Genomic DNA, 11,367 nt, shown 5'->3' with positions numbered 1-11,367 from the left:
GACATCAGCGCACGCGAGCCTCTGCCCAAGCGAAGTCCCGCCCCCTACCCGTTTACGCTGCCTCCTGTCACCCGATTGGTCCGCCCCTCCACCTTTCACCTCTCACCCGGGCCCTCCTCTCCAATCGCGCCCGCCGTTTCATCGGCGCAAACTAAGGCGAGTGTGGTTTCTCTCCTTCTCTCTCTCTCCTGTGCGTTGGTATACGTATAGCGGCGGCGGCAAGCCCGGATTCTCGGAACGCTTCTGCGCCAGCAGCGCAGAGCCGGGCCCTATAAGCGGAGGAGGGTGGAGCTCCTTTTGCGTAGGCAGGGGCGGGGAGGAGGCTTGTCCTAACCGGGCCCAGGTGAATGGAGGAGCCTGACAGTTAAAAGAGGCGGAGGCGGCGAAATGGCGGCGGGGGCAGGAGCAGGAGCGGCAGCGGCATAATGAGGCGACGCCTGTAACCGGGGCAGCTCCAGGCTGGGTCCCGCCTGGCAGGTAGGAGACTCCACCCGGCCCTTCTCCTCCTCCTCCTCCCCTCACAACCCCCTCGCCTCCTTCGCTTGGCTGCTCCTTAGCGGGCCTGCCCTGGGACCCAGCACTTGCCGGGGGGGGGGCTTCCCTTTCTTTCTTTCTCCCCTCAGCGAAGCTGTGGGCCGCCGCCGGGTGGGAGGAAGAGGAGGGGGAGGAAGGGCGCCTTTGTCTTCCTCTCAGCCTCGCTTTCTTCCTCCCGGTGTCTGTTTCTGTCTCGCCCAGGCGGCGCGGTCGGGGCCTCCGCTCAGCTTAATCTGCCTCCTTTCCGTTTCCCTCAAGCGGGTGGGCGGCTGTGTCGCCTTTATTTCGCTTTATTTCCTCCTCCCCACACGCAGCAACCTTCCTCCCGCTGCTCTTTGTCTCCCCTGGGATATCCCGCACTCTTTAGTTTGGCGAACTCCCGGGGGGGGGGGGAAGAGGGGTTCAGAATTCCAACGTTTTCTCTTTTCTTTTTTTGATCAAATGCTCTTCCTTCTCCGGCCACCCGCCCATGAATTCGAAATGCTTCCCCCTTAAGGCTGCGTTCCTTCCCAAGAGTAGATCGACTGGTATTAACGGGGCCCATGTGAGCCCATGTGCGCGATGAACGTTGGATGCAGCTTTAAGTTTCACCTAGCAGTTCCGAGAAGGCACCCATGCCACTGACACATTTATGTCTTAAACATCCGCAGTAATGCTAAATAAAACATCCTGTGTCTTTATTGTTTTAAAAATAATGGTGGTGCTCGATAAAGCATTTGCTTCCTGTGGAGGCAGACGAAGCCTCGTTGGAGTCTGTGAGGCTCTTTTCTCTCTCTCCATTTTCTTTTTAAAAAATGAGGTATGGATCAGGCTGGAGGGGAGGGATGTTCAGCAGCCATGTGCTCCTACGGGTATAATTCATGAGGCGGCCACACTTTGCATTAAGAGCAGCTAGATGTGCTTCCCTGTCTCCCACCCCAGCCAATTGTGTGGGCCATAGCAGGGCAGCAGCAACAGCAGCAGAAATTGGTTTTCGCAGGCTTGTTCTTCCTTTCTCCTCCCAGTTCCTTGTCCTGCTTCATCCATTGTCCTTTAGGATTACCAGAACACAATGTCCCAAGAAATAAGGGGTCTCACTATAACACTGTGGGCTTACAGGGGTTTGAATTGAAGTGACTGCCATTGATCCATGTCAACGAGGCTAGAATAAATAAGAGATGTCTGGTAACCTCAATTTTTCCTGTGCACGCTGCTGCCTCATGTCTTTTCTGGCTGGCTGTCTCTGGCATTGTTGGGATAACAGGAGGGTTCTTTCTTTTACACACACACACACACACACACTTTAAATTAACTCAGTTTTCTTGGAATAAATACATTTTCCCTTCTCATCCCTCTGTTTGCAACAGAGCAAAATATGTGAATTTTATTCACAGCTGCTTCTAATGTTTCCCTCGTGGCTCCATGAGAAGATTGGAATTGTAACTTCATAGTGAGGGCAAGGTGGTGGTGGGGATTTGTTTACTGTGTTTACTGTATCAATCAAGCTTTAAGTAACACTAAATAATATAAACTGGATGTTTTACTGTGGTAGAGTAATCTTTTGAAAGGCATGATTTTTAAAGCAGAATTCCCTTGATGTATTTTGGTAAATTTTCTGTGGCTGCTGAGTGTAGGGAGACACTAATCACATGATACAGAGGTAGTGTTTTATATTCTGGATAATCTTGGCCCATTAGTCTCAGTAATGGGAAGAAGCTAGCTCTCCATGCTCATTATATGTGGGCTATGCGTTCGATAGTTTGCTATGGAACAGTGATCCTACAGTTTATCTACCGTGTTTCTCCGAAAATAAGCCATACCCCGAAAATAAGCCATACCCTGAAAATAAGCCATACCCTGAAAATAAGCCATAGTGATAGGCAGTTTAACCTGGTAGGTTAAAACTGTACCATACTTAATTTTTAAAAAGACATCCCCTGAAAATAAGCCACCGTGTTTTTTTTTAAAGGAAAAATAAGTATAAGACAGTGTCTTATTTTTGGAGAAACATGGTAGTAACATTTCATGATGTTCTTTGTTCTTCCAAGCAACAATAAAGCAATTTTGCCCCTTGGTAACACTCTACAAGTACAGGTATTATCCTGATTCACTGCAAATTGTATGTTATGCATTCTCTTCAATATACCAGCTATTACCTTTAAAGAACTTAAGGGATAAGTGAAATTTCACAGCTTTAACAAAAGTGCCTATTGCTACCGCTGGGGAAAAGGAATTAATTATTCAGGGAGCTGGACTAGATGATCCTCAGAGTCCCTTCCAACTCTACAGTTATATGATTCCCGTTAACTACAGTTTCTGACACCTGGTGCTGCTTAAATACCTTTGTCTTTTCACCCTTTGCCTGAAGAATCTCTGCACCATTATTTCTGTTGCCGCCACCCTGTATTCTTTTCCCAGGGGAAAAGAAGCTTGAGGGGTGAGGCAATTTTGGGAAAGCAAAATTACGAGCAGAGAAGGGGTTAATTAACCCCTTCTCTTTTCCTAACTGCAATTTCAAATGCCATGTTTCTTAACAAAGGAAAGGAAAAAGTTGCTGGCAACTCTGTAAAGCAGTCATGGGGAACAGATGATCCTCCAGAAGTTGTTTGATTTCATCTTCCACCATCCTTGACTATTGACCATGCCAGCTGAAACTGATGGAAATGAGTCTGACAATATATTCAGGGCCACAGGTTCCCTACTCTTGATTGTATGTGTAATTTGTCCCTCAGAGTACAATTCTACACCTTGAAGGGCAAGTTGTGAAGGTTGGAAGAGGTTATAAAGCTTATTTTTGAGGAAACTATCCAGAAGCCTACTTTCTGTGGTGATATAATGCCCTCTCACTAGAACTGGCAACCCCATAGGAGCCATAGTATTTGAATGTAAACTGCAGAGAAATGGATGTAATTGCTAGTGCATTGAATTGGTGGAGGTGGACAGGTGCTGCCAGGACTACAGTCAGAACTATCTATCAGGACCGTGTGATTGTATCCTCCCCAAATTGAAATAAGCCTTTTAGCATTTACTGAAAATATATTAAATGGAAGCTGATTCTTCAACAAATCAAACTCTAAAACCATCAGAGATCAGTTATGACACCGTCGCAGTGTGAAGAGTGCTAAAAGAATTAATTGCTGAGCTCACAACCAGAAATGATTAGTCCTTTTAACTATTTCTTTGAACTCTGGTTTCTCTTCAGATCATATAATTTTTTCGCCTTTTATTAACTGTATAGGTATTATTCAGTTCTCTCCACTGCCTATGTCTTTATCTGAAAGGTTGATGAGATGAGGTGAGGCTGAACTGTGCAAACTTTGCCCTCACCTGCTATTCTTGACTGTCAGAGGCAACTTCAGCTGGCCATCCCTTTCTCTATAAGAGTGGCTCCTACTGCTGCAGCTCTGGGGAATACTGTGCAGCAGTTTCCCTGTCCATGCATGCAGTTTCCCCTCCAGCTTAGGATATGCATGAATATACCTGCTTCTCTGTCTGTATAGTCCCTTGCTGAATTGGGCACATGTTGCAAAGGATATCATTTAAAAAATAGTAATGCATCAGAATCGTGTATTGATACAATTCTTTCTGATTGTTGATGCTTCTAGCCAAGAAGTGTTGGCAGCAGTAGTAATTTGGTGAACATTACCATATTCCTGTGATTACTTAGTTTTAACTGTTTTTAATACTGAATTTTAAATAGTTGTAACCTGCACTGAGTCTTGGTGGTGAAGGGTAGGTAATAAATATAATAATAAATGAAATCATTTGTATAATAATCATACTGTCAAAGCAGGCATTTTTTAAAAAAAGGGAGGGATGGGGAACATGTGGCTCTCCAGATGTTGGTGGTCTACACCCCTGTCATCTTGGGCCATGTTGGCTGTGGCTGATGAAAATCCAACAGCACCTGGAGGGTCACAGGCTCCCCATTCCTCTTTCAAGGGGAAGTTAGAAATTCCACAAGATTGATCCTGTCACAAAGTGGACAGAACAATAAATTAGGGTGGTGGTTTTAGAAGATACTTTTATCTGAAGCAAAACAATGAATGTCACGACAAGTTCATGAACTCTGGTGGTTGTCATCTAGAACCCAAGAGATATATTGGAGAGAAGCAGGGAGCTAGTCAGTGTTTCCAAATTAGGAGTATTATTCACATGCTTCTAACCTTAGCTGAAATTACTTGAGTGGGTGGTGGCAATGCAAAATTGGTATTCTGCATCCTGTATTTGGTTTCTGATAGTTTAGCTGTAAGTAGGCCCAGCTAAACTACGTAAATCCGTGAGAATGAGCTCTCTCTCTCTTCAGTCATATGTAACATTTACAGGGCAAGAGCCCTTTAATACATTCCTTTTCTGATCTTGCTTAATTAGGCATAAATGTGGAAGGCTAACCTGATCTATGGAATAAACCTTCATCCAGTAAATGGAAGTGCTTCAACAGACTTTCTGTATTCAAAGAAATTGTTTAACATCCTATTATAGCACAGCTAGGAGCGCTTGAGAGGTATATAAAGTGAACAATGTGATTGCAGCTAGAACCTAACCCACATTTTCTTGAAACTAGGCTCTGGACCAGGAATCCCCAAACTCTGCCCTCCCGCTGTTTTGGGACTACAGTTCCCATCATCCCTGACCACTAGTCCTGTTAGCCAGGGGTGATGGGAGTTGTAGTCCCAAAACAGCGGGAGGGCCGAGTTTGGGGATGCCTGCTTTAGACTATAACTATTCCATCAGCCCCAGCCAGGTTGATAAAGGCTGCTTTAAATGCTACAGTTGAAACAAAAGTCTTCCCCTGTACCTTGAAAAATAACAACAGAATGGCATGGCACCAAATATGCCAAACATTGCCTTCACACATAAATGTACGGTATATAATTATATATAAATTATATAATTAATGCACTGGCAAAATTTCTGTAGAGAAGAAAATGTGGGAGAATAAACTTTAAAGCACATTTCCTTCAAACTGGCGCACGGAAATGAACAGAGTTCTGAAATCAGTGGCAACCATTTGGATAGATCTCCTGTATATGGAAACAAGGCTTCCACATGTAGATTGATCATCCTTTCATGCAAGAAGTTTTCATGACTTATGCTCGTAAGGAAATTTTGCACTTGCATGCTGAACCCAGTTCTCAAATGCGGCATACTTTTTTGGGTAGCAAAATAAAATGAATAGATGATTGAGCACCTCAACAAGTCTGGGTGCCATTTTTGGCTGACACTCAAGGATTACTGAAATGTATGTACTTCGAAGCCTCAAAGTATATGTTGAGTTTAACAATAAAGTAGATAGTGTTTTGAAAACTGAAGTATGGTACCAGTATTTTTATTGTCAACACCAAATTAAACATATATTAACCATTTCTGATTAAAATGTGATATTAGCAATGTGTCCCTTATGTGAATTGTGTATAAGTTCAAGAAATAAAGTGTTGCTGACCCCCCCCCCAGGGGCGACTAGACTGTTTTACTAGCACTTTACCTTTTTACCTTAGGGAATGAATGACCCGAGACTCCATTGCTGTCCCGATACAACCAGTAGAATGGGGAATGGTGACAAGATCTTTTGTCTCCAGGCAAGATATGATTATAGCCCCTTTAGGGTAAACTTTTGAAGTGCCTTTTAAAATTGGGAGCCTTATGAGAATTACTCTAGTGACCATGTGCTATATGTTATTTCAGGCCTCAGCAGTGGATATTGTTCCCCCTGTACAAGAAGATAATTTATAAGTTGCCCTTTGCCTCCAGAAGTTGCTAGATTTTCTCACATTAGCTGCCCAAGTGAGTTCACTCAGGGGAATTCATAAACATGCAGATTGCAGTTGATACAAGCCTCTCCAGCTGTATGCACAAGACACTAGGTTTGAGCAGGAAACATCCATGAGCTGTAACTCTCGGAGTTTGTTCTGGGGCTGGAAGCTTTCCAGTTGGTGTAGGGGAGGGGTACTGTGTTCTGTTGGGGGGGGGCTTCCTAAGTTTCAAGACCCATGCCATGCTACAGGTCTGGGACATTTAAGCCCATGTTTAAGAAAATTAGCTAGGGCTGATGATGTCTGCATAGAAAGTGCTTGTTTAAAGGGCTTCTTTGGTGAGAAATGTGGCACAGTCATTCCTTAATGAGTAGGACACACACACAGTTCCTTTGAATAGTTTGGCAATTTGCCAGCTCCAACTCAGTAGTGTAGAAAGGAGAAGTACGTATATGATTTACATTTATGCAAATCTTCTGTCTGGAAACCACACATGGGCAGCTGCTATGCTCCCATGAAGTAAAAAATGGTTGAGGCTCTGAAAAGACCCCAGCTCTACCTCTAGTGTTGTTATGGAAAAGGAAGCTTACCGGTATATCAGTGGGTCCTAAGTTTATACAATACTGAAAAAAATTGACTCTGCAGATCTGACTGCAAGATTAGTCTCAATTTGGTTTATCACTTTTTTTTCCTTAAGTGAATGATTTAACAGTTGGGGGGAAGTGTTAAAGGTATTTCTAAATAGTTTTTGTGTTCAAACTCCCATAACTATATTTCACATTATTATTTGAAAGTAATTGCATCCTGAAAAATCAGATGCATTTTTTAAAAAAGCATTTAATTTTAAACTTGGATAGTAGGTTTCATTATACTTAAAACTAAGGAGTTGCCAAGTTTCAGTGTCTGCATTTTAAAGGACCAGCACTAAGAAGCAATATGGAGCCTTTAACTTTTAAAATATTCTTAGAGCATAGGACTTATTATTGGGCAAGCATGCTAGGATTAAACTAGCAGTTGCACAAATATAAACACATTTATATGACACACATGGCTTTGTACTGTCATCACACAATCTTTCTCCTTGCCTTGAGCAAGGCATAAAGAACTAAAATGGAAAACAGCATGCTCCATACTTAGCAGATACTCCTTTTTCTTTCATTGGATCTTTACCGGTATCTGTAAAGTAAATTTACTGGTGATTGGTGCTGCTTTTAGGACCAGGAGTATTGCTTCTGTGAGGCTATGCTTCCTGGCAAAAGGTATATGACTTTGACCATCAAACAGAAGGCTGGCTGGCTGCTGCAACAGGCCTTTTGTCCAGAGGAGAGCACCAACACAATTGACATGATAATATGATGTAAGCTTGCAGTTTCCTATTAGAACTTGGCTCAGTCTTTTGCATGAAGCCTGTCTGGCAGTATGTTAGCTTAGGAACTGAAAGCGCCTGCTGCACCGAGGGCAGCAGTATCCAGTTTATATTTTTCTGTCAGCTACACTTCTACTCTTTTGTTTACACCACTTTGAGGAAAACTAATGGCCCCCATCTTAATCTTAAATATTTGGCGATTTAAGTGATGGGTTACCAGTGTCAAGGTGAGACAGACCAATGAAATGTTTCTGTTCAGACTAATGTTCTGATTGTAATGAAAGCCAGCATTACCTTTTATCTTGCCAGGGTAGACTAAATTCTGTTTTAATTCAGTGAAAGCAATTCAGGATTGAAAGCAACCACAGGAGTGCTGTGGAAAAAGGAAGCAGGCTTGTGTTCATTGGCATAACCATACCTATTTATTACAGAGACATTGGGCAGAAAGTACAGCTCAGATTCCTGTGGTTTTGCCATGGTTTTAGCAAGGGCAGCCATCTGCTGCAAACTTTTCAAGTTCTGGTATCTTTACAGTGGTACCTCAGTTTAAGTACACAATTGGTTCCAGAAGTATGTACTTAACCTGAAGTGTACTTAACCTGAAGCAAACTTTCCCATTGAAAGTATTGGAAAGTGGATTAATCTGTTCCAGATGGGTCCGCGGAGTACTCAACCTGAAGTGTACTTAACCTGAAGCAAACTTTCCCACGGAATGTAATGGAAAGTGGATTAATCCGTTCCAGACGGGTCCGCGGAGTACTCAACCTGAAGCGTACTTAACCCGAGGTATGACTGTAATTGGTTCTGGAAGTCTGTACTTAACCTGAAGCGTACTTAACCTGAAGCAAACTTTCCCATTGAAAGTAATGGAAAGTGGATTAATCCCTTCCAGACGGGTCCGCAGAGTACTTAAACTGAAAGTACTCAAACCGAAGCGTACTTAAACCGAGGTATGACTGTACTTGGAATAATAATCAGTTGTCCCACACAATCACATTGGAATAATCAGGATGGTGAATCTGTGGTCCTGCAGATATGATTGGATTGTCATTTCCATGGTGGCTGGAGATTATGGGAGCTGGAGGGCCACAGGTTCCCCACCCTGCTTTAGCGGGAAGGGCATAATAAATTTATGAGGAAAGAAGATGGTGTAGTCTTACACATAGCTGCCAAGTTCCGGATTGAAAAATCCGGGACCAGCAGCGGCGCGGTACCGGAAGTCGCTTCTATGCGACTTCCGGACATGCATAGAAGCAACTTCTGGTGTCGCTCTGCCCATTTCCAAAATGGCCGCGGCGCCAGAATTTGCTTCTACGAACTTCCGGACAGGCGTAGAAGCGACTTCTGGCGCCGCGGCCATTTTGGAAATGGGCAGAGCGGCAAACGTGGCCGCCGGCAGGAGCTGCTTTCCGGGGGATTTATGGGAGATAAATCCATTTGGGAGACCAGCGGGAAACGGTAAGAAAATACGGGGGTTTCCCCGGGCAAACGGGGTATTGGCAGCTATTGTCTTACAGCCTATGACACAAAATAGTGTATGGTGCTGTGTGCTGAATTTCTGTCACAAATTGGGGCTATGTTCATTGCAGAAGGACCACGTAAATTTTGATGTTGTTCCATGCTACATGGTTTCATTAGAGTTTTTGAAAATGTGCTGCCTTTTTATTGCCTTCTAGGATATCTAGGTTTGAAACAAAGTTACAGGCTTGGAACCTCTGGATAAGCTCAATATCAAGATTCAAGGTAGAAAAATGCTAACATGTGCTCCTTAATGCTATGGTGCTCCTTAACTTTTAAATGCTACTTGGGGTAGAAGTTCTCATTAAGATTGTTTCCTTTTATTCTAACTTCATTTTAACTTTTAAAAATAATCTGCCATCAGCATACTATTCCTCCCCCTCCCCCCGAACAATTCATTAGGAGTAGGAAATTGTCTTTCTTTCAGTACATAAAATGTAAAACTTTGACTCTAACCTGTTGACAACTGTTAATGACTGCAATTGGTCTTACAGGAAAAAGCAAGGGGTGAGATGGGGAGTCAACAGGTTTACACACCTATCACCCAATCACCCATTCCCACCACCCTTCTGAGTAATACCCCTCCCCACCCTCTCACTACGGTATATATAAGGGTCTGATAACTTCTGTTTCAGTGTAGAAGAAGTGTGCATGCACACAAAAGCTCATACCAATGACAAACTTACCGGTAGTTGGCCTCTAAGGTGCCACTTGAAGGATTTTTTTTATTTTGTTTCGACTACAGCAGACCAACATGACTACCTACCTGTAACTAGATTTATGTACTGTACATAAGTTATCTGAGTATCGTAAATTGTTTGTTCTAAAGAGAAGCTACAAATAGAAATCCACTTTTGACTGAAATATTGAATGGAATCTTATTCTTAATATTTGTAACAGTATTTTAGCACTTCACTAAAAAAATTCTTATATTGATTGAGCAGGAGCTGAGCAGCAATGTGATTAGCCTCGAAGCAGATATAATGGTGTCAAAATGCAGTTCAGAGAACATATACTTAGAGGGCACAGAAACTAATACGGTAAGTCTGTATCTAATTCAATCAGAAATCACTATCTTTTAAAATAGTCTACGTAATGCTGGCATTTCATTGGAAGAAAACTTCAAATCACATTGCTCAATTTCTCTTATGACTATTGGGAGGAATTCAACTTTGGGCTCTTCTGATCGTTCCATCAGCACAAACATTTCAGCTTGCTAGATAGAATTATCGCCCTTCTCTTCTGTAGTGGAGGGAGGTGGTAAGCCCTGTTACACAAGGAGAAGTCCTGGCGCTGACGGGCTTCCACTGACGGGAATTGTTAGGTGAATTTCACCCAAATAAAAAAATATGAGTAACCATGGTAATGTTGCAACTTAAATCAGCAGCTACCAAAATTCCATATTTTATTTTATTTTGGAATTGCTGTATATTGCTAATAATTCTAAAACAAAACATTTGGGGTTTCTGAAAAGCAATCTATATTGTGTTAAATTGAGGAGTTTAGTTTTGAAACTTTATATACCAGTTATTATTAAAGTGGTGATAGTACAGTTTTGTAGTTATGTTTATTGGTTCATAGCTTTTTCCAATATCTAGGTTTTCTTTTCTGTACAGAGAAAACTGATATAATTAAGTACTTGCAACATACTTGTTTGGAGTGAATGCTCCCTTAAAAAATAAAAACCGGTATAAGCAGAATTGAACTAATGCAAAGCACAAAACATATGTATGACTTTATATTGAGCTTAGTCCATGAACTCTATTCTTGTAGTAGCTGGAAGTTAATAGCACTATTTTCCAGTGTGTGGCCTTTATCTTAACAATGATTAAGGGATCAGGTTGGGTAAAGCAATAGCAAGCTACTGTATATTCCCCTGTCAAGCATTATTTCTCAATACCTTCACATAGAATTTGCACTCTAGGCAGAGATTGGGTGAGGTTGTAGGTGGTGGTGTGGCTTATCCTGCAATTTCACCAATGCAGTTAGTGGTGATACCTATTTTGATTTTGTTTGTGGACATTTCTATTTAAAATAAGTTCTCAAAGGAGAGAACAGTATTCATAAGATCACTTCACAATTGTTTAGTTATTGTTTGACATTAGTAATAGCAATTGCTTATAGCAGTGGTTCCCAGTCAGCTAAGTACTGCGGACCCCCTGTTTTTCAAAAGCCAAATCATGGAACCACTACTTTTGAAAATGTTGATATCTCTAT

At 42.3% G+C, this 11,367-nt stretch overlaps 1 protein-coding gene across 2 annotated transcripts in view; it reads left to right on the top strand.

Annotated features, from left to right (window-relative positions):
* The first annotated feature begins 201 nt into the window (after positions 1–201).
* DICER1 (dicer 1, ribonuclease III) overlaps positions 202–11,367 on the top strand; it is a 44,948-nt gene continuing 33,782 nt past the window's right edge. Inside the window, exons 1-3 of one of the 2 annotated variants that reach the window (XM_035106668.3) lie at positions 202–477; positions 9,309–9,375; positions 10,095–10,190. The gene's annotated coding sequence lies outside the window, so the exon portion shown is untranslated. The remainder of the gene's footprint in view (positions 478–9,308; positions 9,376–10,094; positions 10,191–11,367) is intronic. The other variant, XM_088673045.1, reaches the window with a different exon arrangement.

The sequence above is a fragment of the Zootoca vivipara genome, chromosome 1 (genome assembly GCF_965207765.1).
Source record: "Zootoca vivipara chromosome 1, rZooViv2.hap1.1, whole genome shotgun sequence".
In the NCBI taxonomy this organism is placed as follows: domain Eukaryota; kingdom Metazoa; phylum Chordata; class Lepidosauria; order Squamata; family Lacertidae; genus Zootoca; species Zootoca vivipara.
This window is presented reverse-complemented; position numbering and strand designations above follow the sequence as displayed.